Source organism: Pimephales promelas, chromosome 19, assembly GCF_988280905.1.
Source record: "Pimephales promelas chromosome 19, fPimPro1.hap1.1, whole genome shotgun sequence".
Classification (NCBI taxonomy): Eukaryota; Metazoa; Chordata; class Actinopteri; order Cypriniformes; family Leuciscidae; genus Pimephales; species Pimephales promelas.
In genome coordinates, this window is record NC_142787.1 from 14,002,869 (window position 1) to 14,015,777 (window position 12,909).

The window sequence follows — 12,909 nt, forward strand, 5'->3', positions numbered from 1 at the left end:
ATCTTCTCAAAACTCTGGATTATGATAGAGGGCTGTGAGACTTTGACCTGAGTGCAAAAATGGATGATCTAGACCCTTCCAGAGCTGAGATATCAAACTTCAAAATTTCGACCCGAAAAAAAAACGACAGTGTTACCCCTTTTGTTTTTTTTCATTTTTGGGCGAAAAATTAAGTTTCTCCAATCTTCTCAAAACTCTGGATTATGATAGAAGGCTGTGAGACTTTGACCTGAGTGCAAAAATTGATGATCTAGACCCTTCCAGAGCTGAGATATCAAACTTCAAAATTTCGACCCGAAAAAAAAACGACAGTGTTACCCCTTTTGTTTTTTTTCATTTTTGGGCGAAAAATTAAGTTTCTCCAATCTTCTCAAAACTCTGGATTATGATAGAGGGCTGTGAGACTTTGAGCTGAGTGCAAAAATGGATGATCTAGACCCTTCCAGAGCTGAGATATCAAACTTCAAAATTTCGACCCGAAAAAAAAACGACAGTGTTACCCCTTTCGTTTTTTTTTTCATTTTTGGGCGAAAAATTAAGTTTCTCCAATCTTCTCAAAACTCTGGATTATGATAGAGGGCTGTGAGACATTGACCTGAGTGCAAAAATGGATGATCTAGACCCTTCCAGAGCTGAGATATCAAACTTCAAAATTTCGACCCGAAAAAAAAACGACAGTGTTACCCCTTTTGTTTTTTTTCATTTTTGGGCGAAAAATTAAGTTTCTCCAATCTTCTCAAAACTCTGGATTATGATAGAGGGCTGTGAGACTTTGACCTGAGTGCAAAAATGGAGGATCTAGACCCTTCCAGAGCTGAGATATGGAAATTCAAAATTTCGACCCGAAAAAAAAACGACAGTGTTACCCCTTTCGTTTTTTTTTTGGGCGAGAAATTAAGTTTCTCAAATCTTCTCAAAACTCTGGATTCTGATAGAGGGCCATGAGACTTAGATCTGAGTGCAAAAATGGAGGCTCTAGACCCTTCCAGAGCTGAGATATGGAAATTCAAAATTTCGACCCGAAAAAAAAAAAACGACAGTGTTACCCCTTTCGTTTTTTTTTTCGGGCGAGAAATTAAGTTTCTCCAATCTTCTCAAAACTCTGGATTCTGATAGAGGGCCGTGAGACTTAGACCTGAGTGCAAAAATGGAGGCTCTAGACCCTTCCAGAGCTGAGATATGGAAATTCAAAATTTCGACCCGAAAAAAAAAACGACAGTGTTACCCCTTTGGTTTTTTTTTTCTGGGCGAGAAATTAAGTTTCTCCAATCTTCTCAAAACTCTGGATTCTGATAGAGGGCCGTGAGACTTAGACCTGAGTGCATAAATGGAGGCTCTAGACCCTTCCAGAGCTGAGATATGGAAATTCAAAATTTCGACCCAAAAAAAAAAAACGACAGTGTTACCCCTTTCGTTTTTTTTTTTCGGGCGAGAAATTAAGTTTCTCCAATCTTCCCAAAACTCTGGATTCTGATAGAGGGTCGTGAGACTTAGAACTGAGTGGAAAAATGGAGGTTCTAGACCCTTCCAGAGCTGAGATATGGAAATTCTAAATTTCGACCCGAAAAAAAAAACGACAGTGTTACCCCTTTCGTTTTTTTTGGGGGGGGGGGGGGGGGCGAGAAATTAAGTTTCTCCAATCTTCTCAAAACTCTGGATTCTGATAGAGGGCCATGAGACTTAGACCTGAGTGCAAAAATGGAGGCTCTAGACCCTTCCAGAGCTGAGATATGGAAATTCAAAATTTCGACCCGAAAAAAAAAAACGACAGTGTTACCCCTTTCGTTTTTTTTTTTCGGGCGAGAAATTAAGTTTCTCCAATCTTCTCAAAACTCTGGATTCTGATAGAGGGCCGTGAGACTTAGACCTGAGTGCAAAAATGGAGGCTCTAGACCCTTCCAGAGCTGAGATATGGAAATTCAAAATTTCGACCCGAAAAAAAAAAAACGACAGTGTTACCCCTTTCGTTTTTTTTTTTCGGGCGAGAAATTAAGTTTCTCCAATCTTCTCAAAACTCTGGATTCTGATAGAGGGCCGTGAGACTTAGACCTGAGTGCAAAAATGGAGGCTCTAGACCCTTCCAGAGCTGAGATATGGAAATTCAAAATTTCGACCCGAAAAAAAAAAAACGACAGTGTTACCCCTTTCGTTTTTTTTTTTCGGGCGAGAAATTAAGTTTGTCCAATCTTCTCAAAACTCTGGATTCTGATAGAGGGTCGTGAGACTTAGAACTGAGTGGAAAAATGGAGGTTCTAGACCCTTCCAGAGCTGAGATATGGAAATTCAAAATTTCGACCCGAAAAAAAAAAACGACAGTGTTACCCCTTTCGTTTTTTTTTGGGGGGGGGGGGGGGGGGTGGCAGAAATTAAGTTTCTCCAATCTTCTCAAAACTCTGGATTCTGATAGAGGGCCATGAGACTTAGACCTGAGTTCAAAAATGGAGGCTCTAGACCCTTCCAGAGCTGAGATATGGAAATTCAAAATTTCGACCCGAAAAAAAAAAACGACAGTGTTACCCCTTTGGTTTTTTTTTTTCCGGGCGAGAAATTAAGTTTCTCCAATCTTCTCAAAACTCTGGATTCTGATAGAGGGCCGTGAGACTTAGACCTGAGTGCAAAAATGGAGGCTCTAGACCCTTCCAGAGCTGAGATATGGAAATTCAAAATTTCGACCCAAAAAAAAAAAAACGACAGTGTTACCCCTTTCGTTTTTTTTTTTCGGGCGAGAAATTAAGTTTCTCCAATCTTCTCAAAACTCTGGATTCTGATAGAGGGTCGTGAGACTTAGAACTGAGTGGAAAAATTGAGGTTCTAGACCCTTCCAGAGCTGAGATATGGAAATTCTAAATTTCGACCCGAAAAAAAGAAACGACAGTGTTACCCCTTTCGTTTTTTTTTGGGGGGGGGGGCGAGAAATTAAGTTTCTCCAATCTTCTCAAAACTCTGGATTCTGATAGAGGGCCATGAGACTTAGACCTGAGTGCAAAAATGGAGGCTCTAGACCCTTCCAGAGCTGAGATATGGAAATTCAAAATTTCGACCCGAAAAAAAAAAAACGACAGTGTTACCCCTTTCGTTTTTTTTTTTCGGGCGAGAAATTAAGTTTCTCCAATCTTCTCAAAACTCTGGATTCTGATAGAGGGCCGTGAGACTTAGACCTGAGTGCAAAAATGGAGGCTTTAGACCCTTCCAGAGCTGAGATATGGAAATTCAAAATTTCGACCCGAAAAAAAAAAAACGACAGTGTTACCCCTTTCGTTTTTTTTTTTCGGGCGAGAAATTAAGTTTCTTCAATCTTCTCAAAACTCTGGATTCTGATAGAGGGTCGTGAGACTTAGAACTGAGTGGAAAAATGGAGGTTCTAGACCCTTCCAGAGCTGAGAAATGGAAATGCAAAATTTCGACCCGAAAAAAAAAAAACGACAGTGTTACCCCTTTCGTTTTTTTTTTTTGGGGGGGGGGGGGGGGGCGAGAAATTAAGTTTCTCCAATCTTCTCAAAACTCTGGATTCTGATAGAGGGCCGTGAGACTTAGAACTGAGTGCAAAAATGGAGGTTCTAGACCCTTCCAGAGCTGAGATATGGAAATTCTAAATTTCGACCCGAAAAAAAGAAACGACAGTGTTACCCCTTTCGTTTTTTTTTGGGGGGGGGGGCGAGAAATTAAGTTTCTCCAATCTTCTCAAAACTCTGGATTCTGATAGAGGGCCATGAGACTTAGACCTGAGTGCAAAAATGGAGGCTCTAGACCCTTCCAGAGCTGAGATATGGAAATTCAAAATTTCGACCCAAAAAAAAAAAACGACAGTGTTACCCCTTTCGTTTTTTTTTGGGGGGGGGGGGGGGGGGGGGGGGGCGAGAAATTAAGTTTCTCCAATCTTCTCAAAACTCTGGATTCTGATAGAGGGCCATGAGACTTAGACCTGAGTGCAAAAATGGAGGCTCTAGACCCTTCCAGAGCTGAGATATGGAAATTCAAAATTTCGACCCGAAAAAAAAAAACGACAGTGTTACCCCTTTCGTTTTTTTTTTTCGGGCGAGAAATTAAGTTTCTCCAATCTTCTCAAAACTCTGGATTCTGATAGAGGACCGTGAGACTTAGACCTGAGTGCAAAAATGGAGGCTCTAGACCCTTCCAGAGCTGAGATATGGAAATTCAAAATTTCGACCCGAAAAAAAAAAAACGACAGTGTTACCCCTTTCGTTTTTTTTTTTCGGGCGAGAAATTAAGTTTCTCCAATCTTCTCAAAACTCTGGATTCTGATAGAGGGCCGTGAGACTTAGACCTGAGTGCAAAAATGGAGGCTCTAGACCCTTCCAGAGGTGAGATATGGAAATTCAAAATTTCGACCCGAAAAAAAAAAAACGACAGTGTTACCCCTTTCGTTTTTTTTTTTCGGGCGAGAAATTAAGTTTCTTCAATCTTCTCAAAACTCTGGATTCTGATAGAGGGTCGTGAGACTTAGAACTGAGTGGAAAATGGAGGTTCTAGACCCTTCCAGAGCTGAGAAATGGAAATGGAAAATTTCGACCCGAAAAAAAAAAAACGACAGTGTTACCCCTTTCGTTTTTTTTGGGGGGGGGGGGGGGGGGGGGGGCGAGAAATTAAGTTTCTCCAATCTTCTCAAAACTCTGGATTCTGATAGAGGGCCGTGAGACTTAGAACTGAGTGCAAAAATGGAGGCTCTAGACCCTTCCAGAGCTGAGATATGGAAATTCAAAATTTCGACCCAAAAAAAAAAAAACGACAGTGTTACCCCTTTCGTTTTTTTTTTTCGGGCGAGAAATTAAGTTTCTCCAATCTTCTCAAAACTCTGGATTCTGATAGAGGGTCGTGAGACTTAGAACTGAGTGGAAAAATTGAGGTTCTAGACCCTTCCAGAGCTGAGATATGAAAATTCTAAATTTCGACCCGAAAAAAAGAAACAACAGTGTTACCCCTTTCGTTTTTTTTTTGGGGGGGGGCGAGAAATTAAGTTTCTCCAATCTTCTCAAAACTCTGGATTCTGATAGAGGGCCATGAGACTTAGACCTGAGTGCAAAAATGGAGGCTCTAGACCCTTCCAGAGCTGAGATATGAAAATTCTAAATTTCGACCCGAAAAAAAAAAACGACAGTGTTACCCCTTTCGTTTTTTTTTTTCGGGCGAGAAATTAAGTTTCTCCAATCTTCTCAAAACTCTGGATTCTGATAGAGGGCCATGAGACTTAGACCTGAGTGCAAAAATGGAGGCTCTAGACCCTTCCAGAGCTGAGATATGGAAATTCAAAATTTCGACCCGAAAAAAAAAACGACAGTGTTACCCCTTTCGTTTTTTTTTTTCGGGCGAGAAATTAAGTTTCTCAAATCTTCTCAAAACTCTGGATTCTGATAGAGGGCCATGAGACTTAGACCTGAGTGCAAAAATGGAGGCTCTAGACCCTTCCAGAGCTGAGATATGGAAATTCAAAATTTCGACCCGAAAAAAAAACGACAGTGTTACCCCTTTCGTTTTTTTTTTTCGGGCGAGAAATTAAGTTTCTCCAATCTTCTCAAAACTCTGGATTCTGATAGAGGGTCGTGAGACTTAGAACTGAGTGGAAAAATGGAGGTTCTAGACCCTTCCAGAGCTGAGATATGGAAATTCAAAATTTCGACCCGAAAAAAAAAACGACAGTGTTACCCCTTTCGTTTTTTTTTTTTGGGCGAGAAATTAAGTTTCTCCAATCTTCTCAAAACTCTGGATTCTGATAGAGGGCCACGAGCCTTAGAACTGAGTGCAAAAATGGAGGTTCTAGACCCTTCCAGAGCTGAGATATGGAAATTCAACATTTCGACCCGGAAAAAAAAAAACGACAGTGTTACCCCTTTCGGTTTTTTTTTTTCGGGCGAGAAATTAAGTTTCTCCAATCTTCTCAAAACTCTGGATTCTGATAGAGGGCCATGAGACTTAGACCTGAGTGCAAAAATGGAGGCTCTAGACCCTTCCAGAGCTGAGATATGGAAATTCAAAATTTCGACCCGAAAAAAAAAACGACAATGTTACCCCTTTCGTTTTTTTTTTTCGGGCGAGAAATTAAGTTTCTCCAATTTTACTCAAAACTCTGGATTCTGATAGAGGGTCGCGAGACTTAGAACTGAGTGCAAAGAAGTAGGTTCTAGACCCTTCCAGAGCAGAGATATGGAAATTCAAAATTTCGACCCGAAAAAAAAAAAAAACGACAGTGTTACCCCTTTCATTTTTTTTTTGGGCGAGAAATTAAGTTTCTCCAATCTTCTCAAAACTCTGGATTCTGATAGAGGGCCATGAGACTTAGACCTGAGTGCAAAATGGAGGCTCTAGACCCTTCCAGAGCTGAGATATGGAAATTCAAAATTTCGACCCGAAAAAAAAAAACGACAGTGTTACCCCTTTCGTTTTTTTTTTCGGGCGAGAAATTAAGTTTCTCCAATCTTCTCAAAACTCTGGATTCTGATAGAGGGCCGTGAGACTTAGACCTGAGTGCAAAAATGGAGGCTCTAGACCCTTCCAGAGCTGAGATATGGAAATTCAAAATTTCGACCGAAAAAAAAAAACGACAGTGTTACCCCTTTCGGTTTTTTTTTTTCGGGCGAGAAATTAAGTTTCTCCAATCTTCTCAAAACTCTGGATTCTGATAGAGGGTCGTGAGACTTAGAACTGAGTGGAAAAATTGAGGTTCTAGACCCTTCCAGAGCTGAGATATGGAAATTCAAAATTTCGACCCGAAAAAAAAAAACGACAGTGTTACCCCTTTCGTTTTTTTTTTGGGGGGGGGGGGGGGGGGGGCGAGAAATTAAGTTTCTCCAATCTTCTCAAAACTCTGGATTCTGATAGAGGGTCGTGAGACTTAGAACTGAGTGGAAAAATGGAGGTTCTAGGCCCTTCCAGAGCTGAGATATGGAAATTCAATTTTTCGACCCGAAAAAAAAAACGACAGTGTTACCCCTTTCGTTTTTTTTTTTTGGGCGAGAAATTAAGTTTCTCCAATCTTCTCAAAACTCTGGATTCTGATAGAGGGCCACAAGCCTTAGAACTGAGTTCAAAAATGGAGGTTCTAGACCCTTCCAGAGCTGAGATATGGAAATTCAAAATTTCGACCCGAAAAAAAAAAAACGACAGTGTTACCCCTTTCATTTTTTTTTTGGGCGAGAAAATAAGTTTCTCCAATCTTCTTAGACCTGAGTGCAAAAATGGAGGCTCTAGACCCTTCCAGAGCTGAGATATGGAAATTCAACATTTGGACCCGGGAAAAAAAAAAACGACAGTGTTACCCCTTTCGTTTTTTTTTTCGGGCGAGAAATTAAGTTTCTCCAATCTTTTCAAAACTCTGGATTCTGATAGAGGGCCATGAGACTTAGACCTGAGTGCAAAAATGGAGGCTCTAGACCCTTCCAGAGCTGAGATATGGAAATTCAAAATTTCGACCCGAAAAAAAAAACGACAATGTTACCCCTTTCGTTTTTTTTTCTCGGGCGAGAAATTAAGTTTCTCCAATTTTCTCAAAACTCTGGATTCTGATAGAGGGTCGCGAGACTTAGAACTGAGTGGAAAAATGGAGGTTCTAGACCCTTCCAGAGCTGAGATATGGAAATTCAAAATTTCGACCCGAAAAAAAAACGACAGTGTTACCCCTTTTGTTTTTGTTTTTTGGGCAAGAAATTAAGTTTCTCCAATCTTCTCAAAACTCTGGATTCTGATAGAGGGCCACGAGACTTTGAACTGAGTGCAAAAATGGAGGGTCTAGACCCTTCCAGAGCTGAGATATGGAAATTCAAAATTTCGACCCGAAAAAAAACGACAGTGTTACCCCTTTCGTTTTTTTTTTTTCGGGCGAGAAATTAAGTTTCTCCAATCTTCTCAAAACTCTGGATTCTGATAGAGGGTCGTGAGACTTAGAACTGAGTGGAAAAATTGAGGTTCTAGACCCTTCCAGAGCTGAGATATGGAAATTCAAAATTTCGACCCGAAAAAAAAAAAACGACAGTGTTACCCCTTTCGTTTTTTTTTGGGGGGGGGGGGGGGGGGCGAGAAATTAAGTTTCTCCAATCTTCTCAAAACTCTGGATTCTGATAGAGGGTCGTGAGACTTAGAACTGAGTGGAAAAATGGAGGTTCTAGGCCCTTCCAGAGCTGAGATATGGAAATTCAATTTTTCGACCCGAAAAAAAAACGACAGTGTTACCCCTTTCGTTTTTTTTTTTGGGGCGAGAAATTAAGTTTCTCCAATCTTCTCAAAACTCTGGATTCTGATAGAGGGCCACAAGCCTTAGAACTGAGTTCAAAAATGGAGGTTCTAGACCCTTCCAGAGCTGAGATATGGAAATTCAAAATTTCGACCCGAAAAAAAAAAAAACGACAGTGTTACCCCTTTCATTTTTTTTTTGGGCGAGAAAATACGTTTCTCCAATCTTCTTAGACCTGAGTGCAAAAATGGAGGCTCTAGACCCTTCCAGAGCTGAGATATGGAAATTCAACATTTGGACCCGGGAAAAAAAAAAACGACAGTGTTACCCCTTTCGTTTTTTTTTTCGGGCGAGAAATTAAGTTTCTCCAATCTTTTCAAAACTCTGGATTCTGATAGAGGGCCATGAGACTTAGACCTGAGTGCAAAAATGGAGGCTCTAGACCCTTCCAGAGCTGAGATATGGAAATTCAAAATTTCGACCCGAAAAAAAAAACGACAATGTTACCCCTTTCGTTTTTTTTTCTCGGGCGAGAAATTAAGTTTCTCCAATTTTCTCAAAACTCTGGATTCTGATAGAGGGTCGCGAGACTTAGAACTGAGTGGAAAAATGGAGGTTCTAGACCCTTCCAGAGCTGAGATATGGAAATTCAAAATTTCGACCCGAAAAAAAAACGACAGTGTTACCCCTTTTGTTTTTGTTTTTTGGGCAAGAAATTAAGTTTCTCCAATCTTCTCAAAACTCTGGATTCTGATAGAGGGCCACGAGACTTTGAACTGAGTGCAAAAATGGAGGGTCTAGACCCTTCCAGAGCTGAGATATGGAAATTCAAAATTTCGACCCGAAAAAAAACGACAGTGTTACCCCTTTCGTTTTTTTTTTTTTTTGGGCGAGAAATTAAGTTTCTCCAATCTTCTCAAAACTCTGGATTCTGATAGAGGGTCGCGAGACTTAGAACTGAGTGCAAAAATGGAGTTTCTAGACCCTTCCAGAGCTGAGATATGGAAATTCAAAATTTCGACCCGAAAAAAAAACGACAGTGTTACCCCTTTCGTTTTTTTTTTTTTGGGCGAGAAATTAAGTTTCTCCAATCTTCTCAAAACTCTGGATTCTAATAGAGGGCCATGAGACTTAGACCTGAGTGCAAAAATGGAGGCTCTAGACCCTTCCAGAGCTGAGATATGGAAATTCAAAATTTCGACCCGAAAAAAAAAAACGACAGTGTTACCCCTTTCGTTTTTTTTTTTTGGGCGAGAAATTAAGTTTCTCCAATCTTCTCAAAACTCTGGATTCTGTTAGAGGGCCATGAGACTTAGACCTGAGTGCAAAAATGGAGGTTCTAGACCCTTCCAGAGCTGAGATATGGAAATTCAAAATTTCGACCCGAAAAAAACCCGACAGTGTTACCCCTTTCGTTTTTTTTTTTTTGGGGGCGAGAAATTAAGTTTCTCCAATCTTCTCAAAACTCTGGATTCTGATAGAGGGTCGTGAGACTTAGAACTGAGTGCAAAAATGGAGGTTCTAGACCCTTCCAGAGCAGAGATATGGAAATTCAAAATTTAGACCCGAAAAAAAAAACGACAGTGTTACCCCTTTCGTTTTTTTTTTTTGGGCGAGAAATTAAGTTTCTCAAATCTTCTCAAAACTCTGGATTCTGATAGAGGGCCATGAGACTTAGACCTGAGTGCAAAAATGGAGGCTCTAGACCCTTCCAGAACTGAGATATGGAAATTCAAAATTTCGACCCGAAAAAAAAAAACGACAGTGTTACCCCTTTCGTTTTTTTGGGGGGGGGGGGGGGGGGGGGGGGGCGAGAAATTAAGTTTCTCCAATCTTCTCAAAACTCTGGATTCTGATAGAGGGCCATGAGACTTAGACCTGAGTGCAAAAATGGAGGCTCTAGACCCTTCCAGAGCTGAGATATGGAAATTAAAAATTTCGACCCGAAAAAAAAAAACGACAGTGTTACCCCTTTCGTTTTTTTTTTTTCGGGCGAGAAATTAAGTTTCTCAAATCTTCTCAAAACTCTGGATTCTGATAGAGGGCCATGAGACTTAGACCTGAGTGCAAAAATGGAGGCTCTAGACCCTTCCAGAGCTGAGATATGGAAATTCAAAATTTCGACCCGAAAAAAAAAACGACAGTGTTTCGCTTTCGTTTTTTTTTTTGGGCGAGAAATTAAGTTTCTCCAATCTTCTCAAAACTCTGGATTCTGATAGAGGGTCGTGAGACTTAGAACTGAGTGGAAAAATGAAGGTTCTAGACCCTTCCAGAGCTGAGATATGGAAATTCAAAATTTCGACCCGAAAAAAAACGACAGTGTTACCCCTTTCTTTTTTTGGGGGGGGGGCGAGAAATTAAGTTTCTCCAATCTTCTCAAAACTCTGGATTCTGATAGAGGGCCATGAGACTTAGACCTGAGTGCAAAAATGGAGGCTCTAGACCCTTCCAGAGCTGAGATATGGAAATTCAAAATTTCGACCCGAAAAAAAAAAACGACAGTGTTTCGCTTTCGTTTTTTTTTTTGGGCGAGAAATTAAGTTTCTCCAATCTTCTCAAAACTCTGGATTCTGATAGAGGGTCGTGAGACTTAGAACTGAGTGGAAAAATGAAGGTTCTAGACCCTTCCAGAGCTGAGATATGGAAATTCAAAATTTCGACCCGAAAAAAAAACGACAGTGTTACCCCTTTCGTTTTTTTTGGGGGGGGGCGAGAAATTAAGTTTCTCCAATCTTCTCAAAACTCTGGATTCTGATAGAGGGCCATGAGACTTAGACCTGAGTGCAAAAATGGAGGTTCTAGACCCTTCCAGAGCTGAGATATGGAAATTCAAAATTTCGACCCGAAAAAAAAAAACACGACAGTTTTACCCCTTTCGTATTTTTTTTTTTCGGGCGAAAAATTAAGTTTCTCCAATCTTCTCAAAACTCTGGATTCTGATAGAGGGCCATGAGACTTAGACCTGAGTGCAAAAATGGAGGCTCTAGACCCTTCCAGAGCTGAGATATGGAAATTAAAAATTTCGACCCAAAATAAAAAACCACAGTGTTACCCCTTTCGTTTTTTGTTTTTTTTTTTTGGGCGAGAAATTAAGTTTCTCCAATGTTCTGATAGAGGGCCATGAGACTTAAACCTGAGTGCAAAAATGGAGGCTCTAGACCCTTCCAGAGCTGAGATATGGAAATTCAAAATTTCAACCACGCCGAAGAAAACGTCTAAATGTCACGTTTTTAATGAAGCAGCCTAATGAGTAAAATGTCTATTTCTCCGGTGTCCCCCAGCTCCTCGTTTGAGCAAAAGGTACGCTAAAACAACGTATTACATCGACGTTAAGCCGCGTTAACCTTGTTAACCATCATAGACATATACACTAGACCTCACCTTGGATACGGCAGTTCATTGGAACGAATGCGTCAATACGCCTTATTCACGGCAGCGCCATCTTTGATTTTTAATGAGAATGAAAGCGAGGCTGTGAGGGATAGACTTGCATCTCTTCAATGGGCTGTATACTGTTATTTAATGTGTTTTCGGATTGTTCTGCTCATGAAACACTGGAAAAATATCTTTCCAAGAAATGTCAGTTGACAAAAAAATCCCGATAATGTAAGCTGTGGAAAATTGTAAGTAATCCAGCCGCTTTATTCAGCTTTTTACAGCGGATGCCACTGGAAACATGGTAAGTCTATCCCTCACAGCCTCACTTTCATACCTGTCATGGCGCTGCTCTGAATAAGGTCAATAGAGCCGCCATCTTGAAACAGGGGAGCCCCTCCACTTTAATGCATCAGCGTCAATGTAGTAGACACAGGTCTAACGCAAATAAAATCACCATAAATCATCATGAATGCGATTTTTCTTGTTTTTTTGGTTTGTTCCAACGGTCAGACATGTATTTATCATTGATTCCAGAAAGAATTTTTTTTTTTTTAAACATTCTTCCTTGTTCAGATTTCATCCTTGAACTTCATACGCTGCACAAAAGTCTGCCACCATCAATGAATTCGAAGTAAAGGCAGAGATAGCAGCGTTACCTAGCTACTTCCTATGACAAGACCCCTGTTCCAAGATGGCGGCGGTTTTGACGCATGCTTACAACCCCCAGGTGAGGTCTAGTGTATATGTCTATGGTTAACCATAACCTTTTAAATACTCGACCAAGTTCCGTTGCTTAGCAACGGGAAGAAACTCCTGTTACTTCAGTGCACAACCCGGTATCACGACAAGACGTGAAATAATCACGTTGGTCCACTTTGGAAAACGTGTAGATGTCACGGTTTAACTGTGATAGTTTAAACTCAACACCATAAATAGGGCTATACTGCCCTCTTATGTCAAATTATATTTCTATATTTATTTTTCCAACAAATAAAAACCATCCAATAAACCCTTGAAGTCAACAGACTCAGTGGCTCAGTTGATAAAGCGTTGGGCTTAAATCAAAAAGACCTGGGTTCAAATCCCATTCTTGCTTACGTTAAATTGTTGTGTTTATATCAAACAAATTGGCCAAAACAACATTTCTCCAGCAGACAAGACTAATCACGTTAGGAAAACTTTGGAAAATGTTTAGATGTCATGGTTTCACTCCCTCAAACGTGAAACTTTTAAACTTACCATAACGACCAATTGGTTTTGATTAAACCGAGAAAAATGGGATTTTGTTTTATTGACGATTACTGAGAAATTGTCTATTGTTTAAAATGCAAAAAAAAAAAAAAAAAAAC